The sequence below is a fragment of the Hyaena hyaena genome, unplaced genomic scaffold (assembly GCF_003009895.1).
Source record: "Hyaena hyaena isolate Hyena2069 unplaced genomic scaffold, ASM300989v1 scaffold_1924, whole genome shotgun sequence".
Classification (NCBI taxonomy): Eukaryota; Metazoa; Chordata; class Mammalia; order Carnivora; family Hyaenidae; genus Hyaena; species Hyaena hyaena.
In genome coordinates, this window is record NW_024082563.1 from 5,315 (window position 1) to 29,014 (window position 23,700).

General features: G+C 36.5%; 1 long non-coding RNA gene across 1 annotated transcript in view; it reads right to left on the minus strand.

Annotated features, from left to right (window-relative positions):
* Nucleotides 1-4,708: 4,708 nt before the first annotated feature.
* Nucleotides 4,709-23,700, minus strand: part of LOC120226982 — a 37,679-nt gene continuing 18,687 nt past the window's right edge. Inside the window, exon 3 of the long non-coding RNA XR_005527134.1 lies at nt 4,709-4,786. This is a non-coding gene — a long non-coding RNA (uncharacterized LOC120226982). The remainder of the gene's footprint in view (nt 4,787-23,700) is intronic.

Sequence of the window (23,700 nt, forward strand, 5' to 3'; positions counted from 1 at the left end):
AAAAGAAAGGCCATGTTAATACCAACAAAGTCGTAAAGACAATCTCAAAATGAAGAATTGATATCTTGTGAAAAGATATTTGAAAAATTTAGCCAGAAGTGATAATATTCTAAATGTAAAACCTTGAGTGTAGAGGAAACACTTGAGTTTTTAAAAAACTTTTTAACATTTACTTATATTTGAAAGACAGAGAGAGAGAGAGCAAAAGCAGAGGAGAGGCAGAGAGAGAGAGAGAGATGGAGACAGAATATGAAGCAGGCTCCAGGCTCTGAGCTGTCAGCACAGAGTCTGACCTGGGGCTTGAACTCACGACCCATGAGATCATCACCTGAGCCGAAGTCGGATGCTCAACCAACTGAGCCATCCAGGTGCCCCTTAATTTGAGTTTTCATACACATTTTCCCCTTAAACATAGTAAATACATTAATTTTGGGGGTGAGGGACATTCTCATGAAGTTTCCAAGGAATATTCAGGAACACTAGGCTTATAAAATACCTATTTGGTTAAGCCACTCTAAATTGAGTTTACCTCTAGCTAAAGCTAAACATAATCCTAAATGATATATGATATCTTTTTTATTTGACAATAAGGAATTTTAGTTTGAGGATGTGCTTATTTAGAACCATAATTATTTGGAGAAGCCAAAGTGCAATGGAGACTACAGATATATATATATATTTTTAAAATATGTATATCTTTAGGATTTTTGCAAATGTTAGATAAGACAATTCATGCAAAACATTTAGCACAATGCTTAGATGTAAGTGTTCAATCTATGATAGCTATTATTATTGTTGCTGTTGCTAGTCATTATTATAGAAAAATAGAAGTTTTGAGCAAATTGTGCATCAAATGATAAAGAAATCTACCTATTTGTAAGTACTCCTCAATGGCAAAGAATTACACTATTCTTGATTTTTAAAAAGTTTACAAAATGTTATCTTACAGAAATGTAGACAGTTAGCTTCCTTTTAATTATATTAGGTTCACATTTTCCTTATTCTTTGACATTTTACCTAGCCCATGACCCCTTACCTCTCCAAAACTCTAAGGTGAAAAGTCTAAACCAGCAACCCTCATCAAAGAATAATAGACTGTTTAACCCAGACATGCTTAGCCTGACCCAAATTTCAGGAAGTTCATAAGAGTATAAAACCATGAACAAAATTTTGTGTGAAAGTTCATTCACATGGGTCTATGACTCTCAAAGACGTTAAGCACGACTGATCTTGTCCCACTGCAATTTTACAATTGAAGGAATAGGACAAAATATCTGAATGACTTGCTCAAGATCACACATTAAACTAGTGACAGAACTGTGTCCCTGGGTCCTTGATGACCTGGGCAGATATCCTGGTGACACTAGGCAGAGAATGATCAAGGAAAGCATGGAAGATCCCAACTGAGATAGACCTTGTCAAAGTTGCTGGACAGCATAGTGGATCCTTGTCCATGTCAAGAAATGGCCAACCCTCATCCAGATTTCAATTCCACCATTCATTTGTTCACTGAACTTGGGTGTGTCACGTAACTTATTAGCCCTTCACCTATTTTATATATATATATATATATATATATATATATATATGAATTGCTTATACATAACATATATGTTATATGATATAATATATATGAATTGCTCAGAGTTAGGATTTGGTGAGGATTCAATAAGATAATTATGTATATGGCCACTAGAACAATGCTTGGTAAGTGTTAATGGAAGTTATTACTGAGGTTGGTTTAATCTATATTCCTTATGGATAAAGTCTCTTTTGCCTCAGCCAGTTCAATTCCTCCATATTCCTTCTATTCTTTCTTCCTATGATCATCGAATTCAGGGATATAATTCAATGAACATTTGCACAACGATGTTTAAAAGACAGAAACTCTTTTGAAGATCTTGTAACTTATTAATAAAGCCCCAAGTCACAGCATGAAGCCCAGTGACAGAACTTTGGCTCCAGCAGTCTCTTGGGAGAGAAATTCATTTTCTGATTTTGCAAAGGATAAGAGGATTTCCTCAGCTTCCCTTCCAGAAATCACACTTGTAGGCGGATTCCTTCTCCCACTACTGTCCCACTACAGTGACAGGTGAAAAGATGCAGAGTATCCCTGGCCAAAAGCCTTTTCCTGAAATCCCCCAGGAAAACAGGAGGCATCTGAGCTGAGCAGATGAAGTCCATGCAACAGCAGATGTGACTCACGTACCTGAAGCCTCCTCAGCCTAAATGATTCATTACCGCAGTAAAACAGCAATTCCCTCTGCTGACACTGAATACTGTAGCTATTTGCTCATTGGAAAATATTACCATCTCAGAGAAATAGCAAATGATTTGTCCTCCATATGCTTGACATCCCTGTTCAGCTTGTCTACAAACTGAGATCTCTGCTAGTTTTACAATTCCAACCATATTGATTTTAATCTTTTTTTTTGTTGGCAAATTAATGTTATCTACCTTTTATCATTCAAATAAACTGACTACTGGTATTGGGACAAAACTGAAAAATGCATTTCTTACTCTCTCTTCGGTTTCAGTATGTATCTTATCTGATGTACAGGAATCCTTTATTCAGTAATTCAATGAATAATATGCAAAAGCCACATGAATTATACAACAGTTCCTAAAAATGAGTGAGTAGCAGATTATCAGCTCCTTTTTACAAAATATTCTTATTACGTATGCAGTGTGTTCTCACTGACATTAATCTGTCTCAATTCATGGGGCACAAGTTGGTACAACCTTGTAAAGTATGGTTTCAGGCCTTTATTGATAACTTCCCTCTTGCTGATGCTTTTTGAATATAACTAGAGCCAGGAGATAAGGGCAGAGGGATGAGATGGGGGTTGCTAAGAACAAATTCTGGATAAAGCAGGAACAGAACAAAAGTGCTAAATTAGGATACAAATCCTCATGTTTACCCCTCGAGCACTCAACTGTTGGATTTCCTGTCTATCCCGGGTTGATTGGTGTTAGGAGATTTTTTTGGGAAAAATTCAATTGCCAGCTTCAAATGCCTGGGTTACCTGCACTCGTATTGCACTAACACTACTACTCTCATGAAAATATATATATATATATACACACACATATAAATGTGTATATATGTATATATATACATATACGTATACATACATACATGTATATATATGAGCAGAAGGCATATGTATATATATGTATATATGAGACTTATGCTCCTCCTCAGGGTAGAAAAGTACAAAAAGTACTGGGAAGAGGAAAATCCACAAATGGCATTATTCAAAAGTGTTTTCTACCTTCAAAAGAGAGACTGTGAATTGCACCGCTTAATGGCCTTCAAAATGAATTATCTGCCACTTATCACTTTTTTATGAATCTGATATATTGGGGATTTTAAATAACAGGCACATTCGCATAATGATCCAGCAGACAGATAATATACATGCGCACTAATTTTCTCATTAAAGTACCATCACCAGGAAAGGAAAGCATGATCTGTTGGAACAAACACAAATGCTCTGTTCTCTGGCAATCTCTCAACCAGACATGATAAGCGATGTTCACAGCTCACAACCCCGAGTCACTGCAATTCTACTACTTTCTTAAATTAAAGGTAGCTGGTGCTTTATAAGGTTTGAGAAAAAAACAAAGCATTTCTGATGGGCATTTCCTCAACCTCTCCATAATGCCCTCCACCTAGAGCAAGTCTCCTATGGCAGAAGAGCCACCCTTAATTCCCACACTGTAAATGCCTCCCAAACCCTCCCATGTCACCCTGGCTCCCCACTGTTGCCACTGTCAACAGCTTCCTCCTATATCTTAGCCTACGTAAGGATTCAGGTTTCCCAGGGCCCGTAACTGAAACCCTTTACCTCTCACCTCCTTGCTCCCCTTCACCACCACACCTCAGTGATGTACAATCCAAATAGTCATGCCATTTTATACCTCGGTGCCCATGCATGTGTTTCCTGCACCTTTCCCAGCAAGCTGCACACATTTTTTTAGAAGTTTGTTTGTTTTTTTTTGTTTTTAAGTAATCTCCACATCCAAAATGGGCCTCAGACTCATGACCTCGAGATCAAGAGTCACATGGTCTTCCCACTGAGCCACCCAGGTGCCCCACACATTTTTAAGGCTGCAGCTGAGGTGTCCCCTCCGATGTGAAGAATTCATTTTCTTCCCACACACTTACCCTCCAGCTTAGCAGACCCAGGCCCACCCCTTTTTGTGCCACCATCGTGCTGGCGGTAGTGTCTTCATCACATGGCATGTCATGAGTACCATTACAGAAACCACTGTCTCCTAATATGCATGTCCCCCTTTATTCTCTCCCTAAATATAATGTGTGGAACTCCAAAGAAGAGAAAAAAATGTTATGCTGTGAAGTGAATACATGAAGAATGAATGATATCAAGAGTGAATGAAGTAAATGAAATAAAAGGGGAGCAAATGACAGAGATTAAGAAAATATTACTTTCTACGCTTGCAATGAAATTAATTACATTAATAATTTCCATAATTGACCTTTTTATTACCAGATGTCACTTACTTCATTGTAGTGCATTCTTCTTTTAGTAAGTATTTTCTTTAAAATATAACCGGATGTAATTTCTTTCTTCAGAATCAGAATTTCTTTTCCAATTCCTTTCTTTAGAACTTTTACTGCAGCATCTGAAGAAAGATTATTCTTTGCTTTGTTACTTTTGTTAGTGTTCAGTTTTAACTTAAGTGTTAGACTTCCATCAGAAAATACATTGTTGAAGTCTTCCTCCTTTGTCTGTTTGTTGGGATGCTTTAAATATTGGTCCTATAATGACAATGAATTTGTCTATGACATTGTTTGGGACTGTCACCTTCTGGGAGTTTTTTCTTTTTAGGGTTTTTGACCATTCCATGAATCAAGCTAGCAAGAATTTTTTATCCTAGAAATTCATCAAATGTATGGAGGCATTCAAATCGATTAACAAATAGTGAGTGCATATATATACACATATAAAATCAGTCTAACAAATTTTAATTTCCCTGCTATTTACAGTGACAGCCCGTGGTGATGCTTCATGATGGATATTTTTGTTTTTTCATTCATTTTATCTCCTTTCCATTCTGACCACAATGCTAATCTTTTCATCCCGGGTCTTTGCACTTGCCATTCCAGCTTCCCCTTTACCTCATGAGTTCTTTTACTTCCTGTAATGAACTCTTCTTTGCATGTTTTCAACCCTTTCTTCATATGTTTTCATATACTCTCAAATTGGTTCAATTCCCACTATTTTGCATTAGAATATCACAAATGAGTTAAAATATTACTTTTAATTGTCATTATCTGATCAATTATGTCTTCCCTACAGAGTAGGGTCAATAGTGTATCAAGTTTCTAAACTCTATATACCAATGCCCAAACTAATTTTTGTTCCTTTCCTAGGTGATGCTTTTTTTCCTGGATGACTGCCAGTAGCAATATTCTTTATCATTACAGATTTAAATTTTTAGCAATATGTATTTAATGGTCAATTACTTTTCACAATTTTGACTGGAAGATCATGAGGCATTTTATATATATGTATCCACAATTATTTTTTTCTCCAAATTACAACAAATTTCTATTATCTTCAAATATTTTTCTATTCATTTGTTCTTTCCTCTCTAAATGGAAGACCAATTTGCTATACAGTACATGTAGTCTCTATCTCCCACTATTATTATGTTCTTTTTCAATACTTTCCACACTGGAAGTGGTTCCCAATATTGTCATCTGAGTCAGTAATTAAGTTTTCTACACATCACTTCTGCTTTTTGCTTTTTCAGATGGATTCTAACTCTGCCTTTATTTCTTCTTTTACAATCCTTGCTTATTTAATACATCTATTATCAGCTCACCTAATCATCCCTTTTTCTAGATGACATGCCATCTTTTCCTTTTTTAATATTTATTTATTTTTGAAGGGAAGAGAGACAGAGCGTGAGCTGGGCAGGGGCAGAGAGAGAGGAAGACACCGAATCTGAAACAGGCTCCAGGCTCTGAGCTGTCAGTACAAAGCCCAACGCGGGACTAGAACTCACAAACCACATGATCATGACCTGAGCTAAAGTCGGACGCTTAACCGACTGAGCCACCCAGGTGCCCTAATCTTGTCCTTTTTTATACTGTCAATCAATTAATAAATATTTTTCTGGATCTTAGATAATGTACAGAGGTATAATTTTAACCTGAGTCTTCTGAACCATATACTTCCCCTATGGGTTCAAGGGCTATGCATCAAAATCTAATTTATTCTTCATGATAACCTCATAATAGTCTACAGTATGTATGTGCCATATTTTAATCTTTTAAATTCTCTTACTAATGCATTTCAGCTTATCTGTAGGGTTTGTTTGCTTGTTTGTTTTGGTTTATCTTTTTTCCCCCTTTTGAACAATGCTGCAATTCCCAAAAGTGAGGAAATACTAGTAGCAACGTAAAATGCCATCTGCTTCCCCATATAACTGCCAGTATTCAATCCTTGCTAAACTTTTCATTTGGCTATTTTAATAGTTTAAAGGTGACTTCTCACTGTTTGATTCTGGTTTGCAACAGTCTTCACCATTTTTTTCGTGTGCTTCGTTGGTATTTTTTATTTTCTTTTTTATGAAATCTGTTTTCACATTATTTTATTTTTTTCTTAGTTCTTTGTAGGTCTTACTTTGCAGTTAGAAATTACTAGCTCCTTGTCTGTTATAAATATTGCAAATACTTTCTCCAGCCTATAAGTTGTTTCCATTCTTTGTTAACTGTGTTGTTTCCCATTAAGAAAAACTATATTAATATGCAGTTAAATCTGCCAATCCTTTTTCTATCTAGTTCTGGGTTTCCCATCTCATTCAGAATCTCTCTCCCTCCCTAAGGTTACATAAACCTTTCCCTAAAGTTTTTAATGTTTTTATTGCTTTACTTTTTGTACTTGGCTGTTTAATCGATCTGGAATGTATTTTAAATAAGCTATGAGGTAGAAATCCAACATTATTCTTCCAGATAGATATCTAAGTATGTATCACCATTTATTATATCAACCATCATTTTACCACTGAATTTAAAAGGCTTCCTTGTAACATGTTAAGGCCTTACCATGCTTAGATCTATTCCCAGACTCTTTTCTGCTTCAATATTCTATTCTTCTGTTCTTATCCCTCTTTCATACCATTTTGACTTTAGGATTTTATGCAAATAATTAACATGTTCTATTTTGTAAATGCATTCTTTTTCTTTTTTAATTTTTTTTTTTATTTCTAGGAGAGAGAGAGAGAGACAGCGTGAGCAGGGGAGGGTCAGAGAGAGAGGGAGTCACAGACTCTGAAACATGCTCCAGGCTCTGAGCTGGCAGTCAGCACAGAGCCCAACGCGGGGCTCGAACCCACGAACCGTGAGATCATGACCTAAGTGAAAGTCGGACGCTTAACTGACTAAGCCACCCAGCCGCCCCAATGCATTCTTTCATGTGTTTTTCATGTGTTTCATGTGTTTAAAATGTTTTTTTTCCAATTTAAAAAAGGGAGATTCTGAATGAAATTGCATTAACTATGTGTAATTTGAGAACAATTTACAATTTTACCATATTTACTTTTCCTAACTGGGAGTCTCCCCAAGATGTTTTTTTCTTATAGAATCAAAATATTTTTTAAATGTATGATAACGTCAAGTATATAGTTTTTGTAACTTGCTTTTGTTTCATCAAACAATAAGTTATAAATACTTTTCATGTCAGTGAATACTTTTAAACAATTATGCAGACTTCAGGATATTAAAGGAGCAAGATATATTCTCATTAATATGATACACGAGACTGCTGAATCTCTGAGTTTTCATTTTGTTATTATAACTAGCATATGTTTTATTATTATTATAACAACTGAATACTGAACCACCCTACAGATAAATCTCTACTCTCATACAGGATTCATTTTCATAACACCAAGCAATTCATGTTTCACACAAAGTCATGAGAAGCACAAAAAATCCCAATGGGAAAAAAATCTCTAAAGTTTGTGAATCTACCTTCTATAGATAACTACATAATGAGGACTTGTTGTATGCTTTTTAGTATTTTCTTCTTTCCCTCTCTCTCCCTTTAGTCTCATGTATGTGTATAGACTTATAAAAACAGTAACAAATTAAATACACACCCCACCTTCTTTTTTCTTACCATTATATTGTGAATGTATCAATCTGCTTTTCATTTGATTTTTATGTCTGTTTTTGTTGTTTTTTTTTTTTTTTAGAGACAGAGAGAAAGAGAGAGAGCACATGTGCACATATGCCTGCACGAGCAGGGGAGAGGGACAAAGGGAAACAGAGAGAGAATATAAAGCAGGCTCCATACACAACACAGAGCCTGACATGGGGCTCAATCCCACAACCTTGGGATCATGACCTAAGCCAAAATCAAGAGTCAGACACTCAAATGACTGAGCTACCCAGGCGCCACCCCCCCACACCTTTTTTAGAGTATTTTGTCTGTTTTAATGTTCAGATCTTATGTGCCTCCTCAAATTCTTTCAGCCCAACTGTCCACTCACACTTCTGGCCCCACTCAGTCTCAGCCACTTCATTGGAGAGACTATGGAGACCAACTGGCCACATGCTTATAGTCTCTGGTTCATCTCACCATTTCCAAACCTGATGAAGCACACCCAGTATGCAGAATGTGGCTTCCCTACTGAGTGAAGGAAGAGCCAGGGATACAACAGAGCGGTTTGGAGGAGTTAACTCCCTGGGGGATGAACTTTGACCGGGGTAAACAAGAGACTGATTAGGGTCAAGGAATAAATTCCCCCCGAGTCTAAAGGCAAGTCATAGACAATGCTTTAACATCACTATACATGTGCTTCTCCTTTTTCTTTGCTTCACTCCTTTGTGCTTCAGGCTTGCTGCCCTGGAAGTACACCTTCCAACAAGGATTAGCATGTCAACCTGCTCTTAAGATCTCTTTCCTATGGACCCCAGGCTATCCTATCATAAGGGTATTATAACTTAGGGATTCACTTCCCACTGATGAACATTTTATGTTTTCAAGTATTATTACAAGTCAGGGCTAGAAAAACTATGCTTACACAAATATATTTGCATGTATATCTTATTTTTTTAGGATAAAGTTATATATGTAGAAATTCTGGAAAGTGGTATAAACAATTTTAAGGGTAAAGAAACTTTTTAATGAGTCACATTCAAGTCCTTCACCTCCAGACTGTATGAGTCAGCAAAGAAATTAGCTGGGAATTGCTGCATATACAATTTGAATTGGGAATCTGTTTCAGTTTAATATGTTAAAACTTAGAAACTATATAGAATAAAGAGTCGGCTCTGAGAATGGGCTTTTTCAGCTCTTGCCTCATTAAGAAACAAGTAATGAGTTGTAATGTTTGTAAGAGTCTCCAATATGTTCAGTGGGTTTTCTTCATTTTCCAGACAGCTCATATGCTATGTGCACAGGAATACTTTCTTCTTCCTTCAGGAATCCTGTTTCTTAAGCATGTAGTTTTTGCTTCTGTCTTTGTTTCATTTATGCCTCTGTATCCTTTTGGAATATTTTTAGAATATTCTAAAACAGCAAATAGTTTTTGCTTCTTTCCAGTATAGTCAGAAAAATCTTAGATGCTACCCTACCTAATTAATGGGAGTATCTATATGATATGTAGTCCATTATTTCTCTATAACTTCATTCTAAGAGGGTACAGAGTGATTACAATGGTCCAAGAAGTTACCTGTGCTCCCAGCGCTGTCAGTGGGTACGTGAATAATACACATGTGTTATCTGGTGCCATTCTGCTTTGTATTTCCTCAGATAGTAGTTACTAAAAGTATCACTATGCCGGTAGAGTATATGAAGGTTGGGAGGTTTAAGTGAGTGTTTTTATATTTGAAAATGAGAAACCACTGTTCTAACTCCAGCCCTTTGTTATGTGTTTGCAAGATTTCAAATTCTACCCATGACCAGCATCTTGCATTTCATGGCAATGGGGGGGACAGTTTTAAAACTTTCTTGTTCAGAAAATTGCCTTTCTCTTTGACTTCAAACCTAAAAAAGACATACCTCAAAGCATTGTACTATCCATATTTATCTTTTGTACCTCAAGTACCACTTAGAGGCCGTGAGTTGGGTTCCAGAGTCAAAATGCTTGTGTTCAGATTCTGGGTCCACCACTATGTGGCTTTGACAAATTGCCTAGCATTACTATTTTTTCATGTTCTCCTCATTAAAAGTATAATAACAGCCATAACTATTTCATTGGATTATTATGAGAATTGACTGTGTTAATATATGTGATCTAAAAGAGTACCTGGTACACAGCGTACATACAGTAAAATAACAGTAAAAATAAAAAAGAAACTATTATTTAATCACATTATGCCTACTATCATATTGACTACCTAAATAACAACTGAGTTAAATGATATGACCTTAATCGTCCTCCCATATTACAAAAGACTTCTGGGTAAAGAAATGTGAGAAAGAATTAACAGTAATTTAGTTCCTAACATGTTGCAAGCACCCTGCTATTAGAGAAGGCTCTTCTTAAGTCTTACCACTTTAGAATGTTCCACATGATATCATATTATCGTATCCTAATTATTAACATGCACCCATATTCCACATTACCTCATTTTTGGCATTAAAAAAAGTGAAAGGCCTTTTAGAATTGTGTTCTTCAAATCCCTTTCAATTTTAGTTTTCCAGTTTTTAAATGTATAACTTAAAAAAAATATTTTGTATCTCAAACATCTTAAAAGACCCTTACAAATCTTGTAGCTTGTAGGAACTCTACTTATAGTACCTAATGGATGATTTGCCCTCTTTATCATCAAAATAAAAATCTCTCTTCTGATGATGAGAGCTTAGAAATCTTCACCAATGTCACCTTGGAAAAGCATTAAACCCAGAGCTGGCCAAGATCAAAGGCAGTCCTCTATATTAAGTGACCACCTTTGTCCGCTCACAGTGGGCCCCTTGAAGTAAACACACAAGACTTCAGGGTTCCTCCTCCCCAAGAATACAGTACTGTGAATCAGAACCCTCCAGCTCTACAGCCTTTTTGGCAGAAAGCCCAGATTTCTGGGGCTTCATTTACTCTCTTGTCAGGCTACCCATCAAGAATTAAAGCCCCATGACTTCATGTGGCTGAAACCCAAAACTCTTAGCATTTCATTTTATCTGTAGTTTAAGCACCCTTTTGTTTCTGTTCTTATCAGTTAGATATGTGTTTTATGTCTTGTCCTTTAAGTTTTAAATCCCTTTTCCTTCCTGGTATCTTTTCCAGCTACTGGTGAGCCAGGCAGTGAGAAATAGCCTCTTCTCTGAGTAGTTTGAGACAAATTCTGAAATTCTAGTCTATGGCCCAGAAATTGTACAGATAAAAGTCATGTGTTATCAGTATCAAAATACATCCTGGTGAAATGTGCAACTCCTGCATTTTGGTTCTCTGCCAACTTTTTCTAATGTACTAAAACTATTTCTTTCAGCTCTATAAAATATTTACCCTAGAGAGAATATTTATCTTATATGTATATAGAGGCTATGGGTAATCATAAATTCATAGATGCAGCCTGGTCTTAACCATCAGAGCCGTCAGATAGGTCTAGGCTTAAAACAACTACTGTTTATCACAGATTTTATAATGCCACATATAATTCAAAGTATTTTACAATAACTAATTCATTTGTTCCTCTCAACAAAACTAGGAAATCTAAGCCCTGTGGTAGAGAGGAAACTGAGGCACAGACAGATGAAGTGAGTTGCCTAAAGTCACAAAGCTAGTAAGTGGTAGAGCAGAAACTTGAACCCAGGAAGTCCAGCCCACCACCCACAGCCTTAACCACTAGTAACAGTACCTGTCTAACCCAGGAGAAGAGGATTTTAATGGAGGAAACATCCGTGTGAAAGCAATGCTGGTATGATGATGGAGAGGAAAACAGAAGAAAGCATTTTTCCCACTACCCCCAAGTCTGTGGACTCATTTATTAGCCTATAGCAAAAGCTGAAGGAATCTTTTCCTGGAGGATTCAGTGTCACTTCAGGGACAAATTGTTGTATTTGAAGGCAGATGGAGAGACAGAAAAGAAGATATTCCTCCACTTAGGGGCAGAAAACAATGATATTTGGTGGCATATGGAGCACCAGAGCCTAGAATCCTTTCTAGAGATGCTGGTATTTTCACAAATATAGCATTAGCAATGGCAGATATATAGCATCCTCAAGTGACTTCCCAGAGAGTGCACCAAATGTGAGTGTCAGAGCAAGAGAAGAAAACTCAGTACCCCATGCCACCTGGATGTGGCATCCATTCTAGATACATCAGTTGACAGATTGATGTGAGAGCAATGTAAACCACGACTTTCACAGGAGATGCCATGTGGGTAGTTGGTGTGAGGCATGTGGCCCTGAGTCAGTGAATTTTAGATTTCTGTTTCTATGTAATCCACCTGTAAACAAAGGCTTGGAAAAACTCGGAACACTAATAAATATATTTAATTCTATTGCACAACTAGGAACAGTACCACCAGGACAAGTTATAAATTTATAACATGAGCACATAATATAAAAAAAGGAACTAAGATGAAGATTTAGAAATAAGGATAATAGATTATTTTCATAGGTTTCCATTTTTTTGTGGTTGTCTTGTATTATATAGGGAAATATAAAACTAAACACTCTCAACAAAATAACTACCAAGATGAATTCAACAGGACATTAAAAGAATTGTACCCCATGATTAACTCCTCCCTGGGATACAAGGATAGTTCAACATGAGTAAATTAATAAATGTGATATACCACATTAATAGAATGAAAGATAAAAATCATATGATGATCTCAGTAGATGTAGGAAAAGCAACTGACAAAACTCAGCATACTTTCAAGATAAAACCTATCAACAAATTGAGTTAACTCAACATAATAAAATTTATTTTTTATTAACTTTTAATAAAAGTTAAATAAAATAAAATAAAATAAAATAAAAATAAAAGTTTAATAAAAAAAAATTATTCACAACAGTAAAATCTTGAAAGCTTTCCCTCTAACATGAAGAATAAGATGAGGATGTCCATTCTCACCAGTCCCATTTGACACAGTACTGGAAACCCTAACCAAATCAGTCAGGCAAGAAAAAGAAATCAAAGCTTTTCCAAATCAGAAAAGAAGAAATGAAATTGTCTCTTATATACAGAAATCATGATCTTATATCTGGAAAACCCTAAAAACTCCACCAAGAAACTGTTAGAACTAATACATTCAGGGGCACCTGGGTGGCTCGGTCAATTAAGTGTCCTACTCTTGGTTTCAGCTCAGGTCATGATCTCACGGTTCCTGGGATCAAGTTACATATCAGACTCTGTGTTGACAACATGGGCCTACTTGGGAGTTTCCCCCCCAACCCCAAAAAATAAATAACTTTAAAAAAAGAACTAATAAATTCAATAAAATTTCTGGTTATAAAATCAACATACAAAAATCAGTTATGTTTCTATACATGAGCAATGAACTAACTGGAAAAGAAATAACAAAAGAATCCTCTTTACAACAGTATCAAAAACAACAAAATACTTAGGAATAAATTTAACCAAGGAGGTAAAAGACATATGCACTGACAATGGAACATTGATGAAAGAAATTGAGAAAGATATAAATAAACAGGAAGATATCAGGTATTCACAGATTGGAAGAATAGATACCATTAAACTGTCCATACTACCCAAAGCAATCTAGAGAGTCAATGGAATTCCTGCCAAAATTCCAAGGGCATTTTTTACATAAATAAAAGAAAAATCCTAAAATTCATATTGGAACCACAAAGACTCCAAATATCCAAAGTTATCCTGAGAAAAAAGTACAAACCTGAAGGCATCATTCCCCCTGATTTAAAACTATATTACAAAGCTACAGTAATCAAAATGGTATGGTGCTGGCACAAAAACAAGCCATATATCAATGAAACAGAATAGAGAGCCCAGAAATAAACTCATGTCTATATGGTCCACTAATATTTAACAAGGGATACTCAATGAGGAAGAAATTGTCTCTTCAACAAATGGTGCTGAGAAAACTAGATATTTACATGCAAAAGAATAAAAGTAGACACCTATATTACATCACTCACTAAAATCAACTCAAAGTAAGTTCAAAATATACATGTAAGACCTGAAACCATAAACATCTGAGAAGAGAACAGAAGAAAAGCTCTTTAGCATTGGTCTTGTGCATTGGCAAAGACATCAGCAATGATTTTTATGGATGTCACCCCAAAAGCACAAGCAACAAAAGCAAAACTATACAAGAGGACTACACGAAACTAACTTTTGCACAGCAAAGGAAACCATCAAGAAAATAAAAAGAAAAACCACTCCCTGTGGAAAGGGAAGAAATATTTTCAAACCATCTATCTGATAAGAGTTTAATATCCAAAATATATAAAGAACTTATGCAACTCAATATAATAATTTAATTCAATATAATTTATTATTTAAATAAACTTAAATTTATTATTTATTATTAATAATATTATTCAATTAAAAAGTGGGCAGAGGACCTAAACAGACATCAACCGAAGAAGACGTACAAATGGTCAATCAGTACATAAAAGATGCTATACATCACTAAGCTTCATGGAAATGCAAATTAAAGCCTCAGTGAGAAAACACCTCACACTTGTTAGAATGGCTATTATCAAATAGACAAGAATCAATAAGTGTCAGTGAGGATTTGGAGAAAGGGGAACCGTTGTGTACTGTTGGTAGGAATACAAACTGGTACAGCCACTATAGAAAAGAGTATGAAGGTAATGCAAAAAATTAAAAATAGAACTACCATATGATCTATCCGTTCCACTTCTGGGTTATATCTGTAGGAAATGAAATCACACCCTTGAAGAGACACTTATACACCCATGTTCACTGTTCCTTAATTTCCAATATCTAAGACATGGAAAAAACTTAAGTGTCTGTTGATAGATGAATGAATTTTACAAATGTGGCATATATACATCTGTATCTATACACTATGGAATATTATTCAGCCATTAAAAAGAAAGTAAATCTTGCCATTCGCAAAACATGAATGGACCTTGAAGTCATTCTACTGAGTAAAATAAGTCAGACAGAAAAAGACAAATTCTGTATGATCTCACATATATAATAAAAAAAAAAAAAACCAAACTCGTAGAAACAGATGGTTGTTTCAGATGTGAGGGAAAGGGAGAAATGGATGATGATGCTCAAAAAGTACAAACTTCCAGTTATAGGATGAATAAGTTATGTAGATATAATGTGCAGTATGGTGACTTCAGTTAATACAATATATAGTTAACATAATACTGTACTATACACTTGAAAGTTGCTAAGAGAGTAGAGCTTCTTACCCTCTCTCACCAGAAAGTGATAACTACATGAGGCAATGTATATGTTAATATGACAATAATTCACAATGTTTATGTTATAAAATATTCACACTTCACACTTTAAACTTACATAATGTTAAGCCAATGAAATCCCAATAGAGCTGAAAAATCTTGTAAAAGAATGGAAAGACAACCTACAGAAATGATAGAAAATGTTTATAAACCAGGTATTTGGAGTTAATATCCAAAATATATAAGGAACTCATAAAACTGAACAGCAAAAAAAAATTACCTGATTAAAATACAGGCAAAGGAAAGGACTTGAACAGACATTTCTTCAAAGAAGAAAAACAAACGGCCAACAAATATTTGAAGATGCTGAACATCAAAAGAAGTGCAAATCAAAATCACAGTGAGCTATTATTTCATATCTGTTAGGATGGCTATTACACAAAATAAAATAAATGATAACTGGTGGTGCGGATATGGAGAAACTGGAACCCTTGTGTATGTTAGAGAGAATTTAATATTGAGCAGCTGCTATAAAAAACAGTATGGGGGCTCTTCAAAAAATTAAAAATAGAACCACTGTATAACCCAGCAATTTAATTCTAGGTATATATCTACAAGAATTCAGAATAGGATGTGGAAATATCTACACACCCTTGGTTTTTTGTTTGTTTGTTTGTTTTGCAGTATTATTCACAAGGCCAAAAATATGGAAACAACCTAAATGCTCACTGATGAAAAATGGTTTAGTTATGGTTTATACATGTATTGGAATATTATTCAGTCTTAAAAGAAAAGGAAGGAAATCCTGCCATATGAGACAACAAAGATTAATCTGGAGGACCTTATGTTAAGTGAAATAAGGCAGTCACAGAAGAACTAATACTGCATGATTCCACTTGCATGAAGTATCTAAAATAATCAAACTCATAGAGGCAGAGAATAGAATGGTGACTGCCAGGGACTGGAGGAGAGGTAAATGGTGACCTGTGTTTCAATAGGTATAATCTCAGTTATGCAAGATTAAAAGGCGAAGAAGTTCTGGAGACTTTCTATACAACACAGTGCACTTAACTTTGTTAAGAGGATAGATCACATGTTAAGTGTTCTTACCACGAAAATGAAACTAAAACACAGGCACAGACACAAGGAAACTTTTGGAGGTGGTAGATATGTTTATTACATTGATTGTGGTGAGGCTTTGTGTGTGCATGCACATATCCAAACTCACAAAATTGTATGCATTGAATATATGTGGAGATTTTCTGGTATATAAAATATATGTTGATAAAGTTGTTAAATAAATAGATTGATAAACATAAATACATTTCAAAAAAGAGACTAATAAAATGGATAAATTTTTATCAATACTTGTCAAAAGAAAATATGATGAAACATGAACAAATAGAAGAAATACAAAAGTTTATGCAAATCCAGATAGGGCACATAATTCTGGAATAACAGAATTACCTCAAAGCTATATACCAATAAATTTAAAATATTTAAAATATGCCACAAAATAGAAAGTCCTTGAAAATATAATTTCAAAAATTGACACAAGAAGCACTAGAAAACCCAAATAGCCCTATGACCATTAAATAAATTAAATCATTATTTTTAAATAGCATATTCAGATGGTTTTACAGGACAACTTACACGCCCTATAACACTGATTTTTTTCCATGTGTTCTTTTAATATATAAGGCTTGCCAAGTTCTAGGTACTCTTCAGACTACTTTTCATATAGCCTTCATTTACTACATAAAAATCATCTAAGGTAGGTATTGTAACTATCCACAATATATAGGTAGACACAGTGAAGTTAAACAATTTTCTAAAGATCATACAATTATTAAGTGACATAGATAGGTACAAAACCAGGTAATCTAGCCCCAAAGACTAAGCTTTAAACCACTACACCACTGTTTCCTTGCTAAGAAAATCATCAAATTGAATTTAAAGATATGATCCAAAAAAGCTCAGCACAGAATTATTTACACTAGTAAAAGACTGGATAACAAGCTACATTGGCAGATATAGAAGAATAGTTAATAAATTATGAGCCATTTGATGAATTGCTATGCAACCATTTGAAAGTTTTTTAAGAGAAATGGAAAACATATAATACTGTATTAAAGAAAAGAATCAAGGTATAAATTTTAAAACCACGAGATTATGATCTGAGCCGAAGTCAGATGCTCAATGAACTTAGCCACCCAGATGTCTCATGTATTCTTTTTTTCAATCTAAAATCCCCAGTTTAGTATTCATCCTACAATAAATATAGAATTAAGAGCAGTATTTTATTAACTACTGTCTACAAATGGATATATTATTTTATTCTTTCTAGTATTAAACTATAAATACTCAAAATAAAGTCAAATAACTATGTGTTTTAAGTGACATTCCCGCATAAGTAACAACATTCCAATGAATGAAAAAGTTGGACACACAGAGTGTTAAGTTAGCAGACACTACCCCTCATTAAAGAACTTCTTAGTTTTGTCAAGAAAATAAATTAAGTAAATGAGACTAGCTGGCTGAACAAATATGGATCTGTGACATTTAGATGCCATCATTCCAAATTATAGATGTAGAAAGAATTAGGGAAATAGACAATCACCATTAGAACACCACAGTGATAATTGCTACAGGCAAAATCCACTAATGGATAAGAAACTTTAAATATAAATAGGATATTTGCATGGCTTAAAAGTAACTCCCCCCAAATACTTATTAATTATGGGTGGTTTTAACATATGTCCACAAATTATTTGATATTTTCTCCAGAAGGCAAAGCTTAATTCCCCTTTCTTTGAGCGTGAATTTATTGTGAACTTTGTGTCTTCTACTAATGAACAAAGTATGGAGAGGGAAAAATAGTAACTTTAAAATAGAGAAACCTGTCATACACCATGTTAACCAAGTGGCATAATAAGCCATGTTGACATCATATATCCTTTAATACGGTAAGTTGAAAAGGGCACGTGATTTCTGTGGCATTCTTGCCAGATTATATAACCCACCCTAGTCATGAAAAAATATCAGATAAACCCATATGGAGAGTCATTCTACAAAATACCCGACCAGTATTATGCAATAGTGTCAAAGCTCATGAGAAACAAGGAAGGATCGAGAAAGTGTTACAGACTGTAGAAAATCAAGGGCACGAAGTGACCATATGTCCTGGGTTGGATCCTGTATCAGATATAGCACATTTGTGGAAAAAAGTGGTGAAATCGGAATAAAGTCCTTGATTTAGTTGATAGTGTTGTTCTAATGCTAATTTCTTAGTTTCGAAAAATGTACCATGGTTATGTAGGATGTTAACATTAGAACAAGCTGGTGGAGTTTTTTTTATATAAGAGTTTTACGTAATTTTTTACATAAGAGTTTTTAAAAAATACCCTTCAACCAACAATGTAGAATATGCCCCACATTGAAATAAATGGCACCTTTACTCATAGAGTTTCTCATGCCAGAAACCTGGACCTGGACCTAAGGATAACTTCAAATGCTTTATCCCTAGATTCCTGCTGATTCTATCTTCGAAGTAAATACGAAAATCCTCAACTTTCCCCTGTGTCAACTGCTATCATCCCAAATTAATTCTCCATCATTCCTTGCCAGAACTACTAAAGGAGTCTTCTTCTGGTTGCCTGTATTCACACTTGCCCTCCTCCCCAATCCATTCTTCATATAACAGTTGGCAATTTCTAAAGCACAAATCTGTTATGCCACAAATCTACTTAAAGCACGTTTAGTGGCCCATGAGCTCTTAGGATGGGGTTCATTGTTACATGACCTGAGACTGCCTAAGCCTATCTTCCTCTCCAGTTTCATCTTGGACCAGTCTTTCTCTCCTTCATAAAACCCCTGACCATATCCTCTTCCTATGAGCTCCCACAAAGCTCATTCCTGACTTCACCATGTTCCTATGCTGTTCCCTCTACATGACGTCTCCTAGTATCCTCCTCACCTTCCTTGCCTGTCTAACTCCATATCCTCCATGTCTATGCTTAAATATCACTGTGCCAAGGAGGTCTTTCATGATAACCACCCACCTTCCTGAACTCCTAGATTAGGTGATGGCTACCTACTACCCTATGCTTTGGCCAGCTATGACTTCACAAAAAAGAATCTCTTAAATTTTCTCTGCTTCAGTTTCCTAATCTCTAAAACAGAAATGTCAAAAGGTTGGCCAAACAATAGGTAACACGGATTGATCATTTAGGATAAGCTAGGCGCTTGATCCAGTCCTCACGACAGCCCTATCAGAGAGTCGATGAATGTTGCCTTTTTGATTAGCAGCCCAGCTCCTTCTTTCTTGTGATGCAAAGCACATCTGGATGAGTCCTACTTGATTCATATAACCTCGGACATGTACACCCGAGTCTTACAAATGCACTTCCACATGCATGACCTTTCAGGGCTAAATTTAACAATCCTCAAAGTTGTGAGTTAGGTCTTCTTGAGCAGCTGGACATCATCACATGTTCGCTATTTGACGCTGACTGCGGCGATTGGATCTGTGAGTTGAACATGTCAGTATTCCTGATTTTAAGGGATGTTCTGATACTCCTTGTCCCATCTGACTGTGTGGCCAGCTCACCTGATGTCTTCTCCAGGGTTTCTTGCCCTATCTCACTGTGAGGTGGCAGAACTGCTTCCTCCACGGTTTCACCTTTATATCCCCAGACACACTATCCCAACTAACTGTATTTTCTCTCAGCTCTGCTCCAAAAATTTACCTAACTCTTCATTATTTTTTTCCTTCCACTCTGTATCCTCTATTCCTAAACATACATTCGTCTCAGGTCTTGTACTTCCACTTCTTCCTTCCCACTTTCGCATTTCTTAAAGATCTTTGCATTCTTCTGGCATGAGTCTCCTGCCCTGTCTGATTTCATCCCTTCTGTTAGTTTCTCTTGATGAAACTTGTCATGGGACAATGTGTGCACAGCAAAAAACCCTATATTTCCCCTACATTTCCCAGCCTTTCTAGCAGTTAGTCTATGGCAAGATGATTAGTTCTGCCCTACGAGGAAAAGCATGTGTGTTACTTTCGGGCAAGGGAAGTAAAGAGATGATGTTTCTTATTTCATGCTCACTAGTTCTCTTTCTCTTCCTCTTTCCCACTCTTGTTTTACCTCCAGCTCTGGATCCATCTTCCTTCCCCAGCTCCCAAAATCTTGGAGGCCAAGTATTTCACACTGCATACTACAAAATGGAAAAGAACCGCCAGAACCATATAAGATTCTGAGTACAAAAACATCTACATTACGTCAAGTCAAAGATATTTGGGGTTTGTCTGTTATATCAGAAATTACTTTTTACATAAAAATTGGTTATTCAACTTTATTTGAATTTATTTATTTTTGTTGCATCAGGAAATGTTAATTTCACCCACTGGAATAAACCATTCCCTTCTTTTGCTCTAAAAAATTGTGGCAAAGGTTTGTTCTCTGGATCCACCCTAACACTTGTTTTTCAGAAGGAACCAACCACCTTCTTCTGCACACTTTTTTGCATGCTTCTTATTCACCCTAAGCTATTCCCTTTATTCTCCTTTATCATTCATTTTACCATCATTCTAATTGATCGTCTGAGAAGCAAATCTCTCTTGAACCATGTTGTCATTGTCAGGTTCTCCAGCCCCGTGATACATCGAGTGCTCTATCAGGAGAAGCAATTCCAGAGCAGCAAGACTGAAGGAAAAGGGACGTGAGGGATAGAAGTAGAAAATCATTTACAAGGTGGCACCTTGCTGACTGGCCTTCATAAGGAGGCCATACCCCACTTTTCAGCCATGTAAGCTATCCCTAGAGAAGCTGTATGGAGCCAGCATGCATGGGAACACCTGAGGAGGGATAAAGGTTACATAAGTTACCTACCAGCGTGTTTCTGTCTCCTGTCTCTCACTGGACAAAGTTTGTCCCATATTTTCTGGTTATATGAACTGGCCCCTCTAGACAGCCTTTGGGCAATCCAGTTCTCATGCCCCCGTGTTTGGTGTTTCAGTGGTTTCAGTTGGTCTGAGACCAAAAGTGGTAGAAGGTACCATACCTTTTATGGGTGTGGTCAGTTCCTCCAAGGCACCAAGGTGATGTGATCCCTGCCATGGGAAAGACTGTGCCAAAGCATGGTTTTCACCAGTAAGACAGTTAATGGTGTTAGGAGATGAGGAAACAAGAGCAGTGTTGGCCAGGGATAGCCATCTAATAATGATATCCAAGGGCCAGGTAGGGCTGAGCAGACATAGAGAAGAACATCAACTAGGTTTGGTACAAATGACATAACTCTTTGGTTCCAAGTGAAGTGTCAGATACTTTCTCAACCATTTGTTGGCCTCTAGACTTAAGGGTTGCTAAGACCTCAAAAAGCTACAGAGGGCCTTGCTACATATAAAAACCCAAATACCAATTGACAGGAAGATCAAGTTGAAAAATTATAACTGACCAGGGCAAGAAAAGTGCCACTATATAACTAAAATGTTTTAAAACCTATTTTATTCCAATGTTGCTTCATCCTTTACTGGAAACAAAACACAAGAGCCACAAAGCCAGCTGGAAAAGCTCTTCTCAAAATATATATCCTCAATGATATGCAATTCAGCAATCTTTTGCATAAATACAAAATCTCCAATGCAAATATAGGATCATTTCAATTACCTCCTAGAGCTGGCTAACAGTTATCAACAACTTAGACAGGACATTTCATTCAAAACTCCTGTGGGCCATGTGTGTCGACGAGCAGAAAAGCAGCAGTCAGAGACTCAGGAAGCCCTAGAGACTCAGGAAGCTCACAATTATGGCAACCACTGCAGCCAGCAGCTGAAATGCCCTTAATGACAGCATATTTTTAAACCATCTCTACCCGGATGGCAGAGACAGACAGAGGAAGGGACAATCAGCCTGAACAATTCATTCAGCTGCCACTGTGGGCCATGTCACGTGCTTCTCTGTAGACCAGTGCAGTGAATTGAATGAGACATGGGGTTTACTGCTCAGACTCCTAATTTAAAAATAGAAGAAAAGGCCTGGGCCCCTGCTGGCCTCCTGCTCTCACCCAGCAGGGCGGTGATTAGCTGTGCTTTCTCTGAGCCGTTCCCTCTTAATATCTTTATTGGACATTTTCCATATCCGTGTCTGGAGCCTTGTTGTGAGACAATGCTTGCATGGGGTTATGTGAGTTATTGCAAGGTCTGCAGGTGTATGGCTCAGGGCTGTGCAGGGCACATGGTATGATTTTAGCTGTGAAAGGCATCTAGTGACCCAACAGACCAGACACTTCTATCAGTGTGAGTTTGGTGATATTCTGTTCCAGCTTTGGGACCTCTGACAATACAAGAAGCCTGTTTTCTCTCAGTATCTGCTGATACCATCAAGGTAAAAAGGTGTTAACTGGTCCATCCCAACCTTGGGCTGGAAAGAAGATAAGTAGGTACAGGAAGTCTACCTTTTCCTGGGAATGCTGATTCAAAAACCAGTTGTCTGCATAAAACTAGAATGCGGTAATCACTTCCTATTTTAGTATAAATTTGGCTCTCAGGAATAAAAGAAGATAAAAAGGCTTTGTGAGGGAATGAAGCTATACGGCTTTGGACACGTTGCTCAGTATCACTGTGGCCCCGTTTTCTTACCTGTAAATCAGGTTTAATAATAAATCATACCTCATGAGATTCTTATTAGGATAAGTGGGTTATTATCTATAGTGTCTGCATATAGAAAGTGTTATGGAATGGTTCAATAAGCAAATGAATGAGTACATGAACAAAGGAACCACTGGGCCTCCTCCCCTTTCTGGTTACAGAAGATCAAAACCTCCATCTCCGCCCTAATCACTCAGTTCTTCTTATCCTCTATGTTGGTCCTGTGCTAATAAGTACATTTAAATTCCCTAAATAAAGAATCATCTTTGCCCCAGAGTTGATAGCATTTCTGTGCCGTGACTGGAGTACGTAGTGATCTACCAGGCATCCTATTCCCCCTCACATCTATCTTTACCTACGACCGAGTCCACAAGATACTACCCTACAGGTTCAAACTGGGTCTCTTGAAACACTTATTTTCCTAATAGGTAGGCATTCAGATAACCCAAATTTCACAGCAAACTACAGAACTAGAATAAAATTGGTAATCAGTAAGTCATGATTGAATGAATGAAAGCATGCACTGACCTCAAATTTCAATTCTCATGATTAGGGAGATGCTTCACTGTGGAGTCTAAATGTCCACCTGATACAATTTTATGATAACCAACCATCACGCCACCACTTCCCACCATCACTGTCCACCCACCCCCTATCCCAGGTTTTCTGTGTTTCACGCAATTGAGGTTTTATCCATAG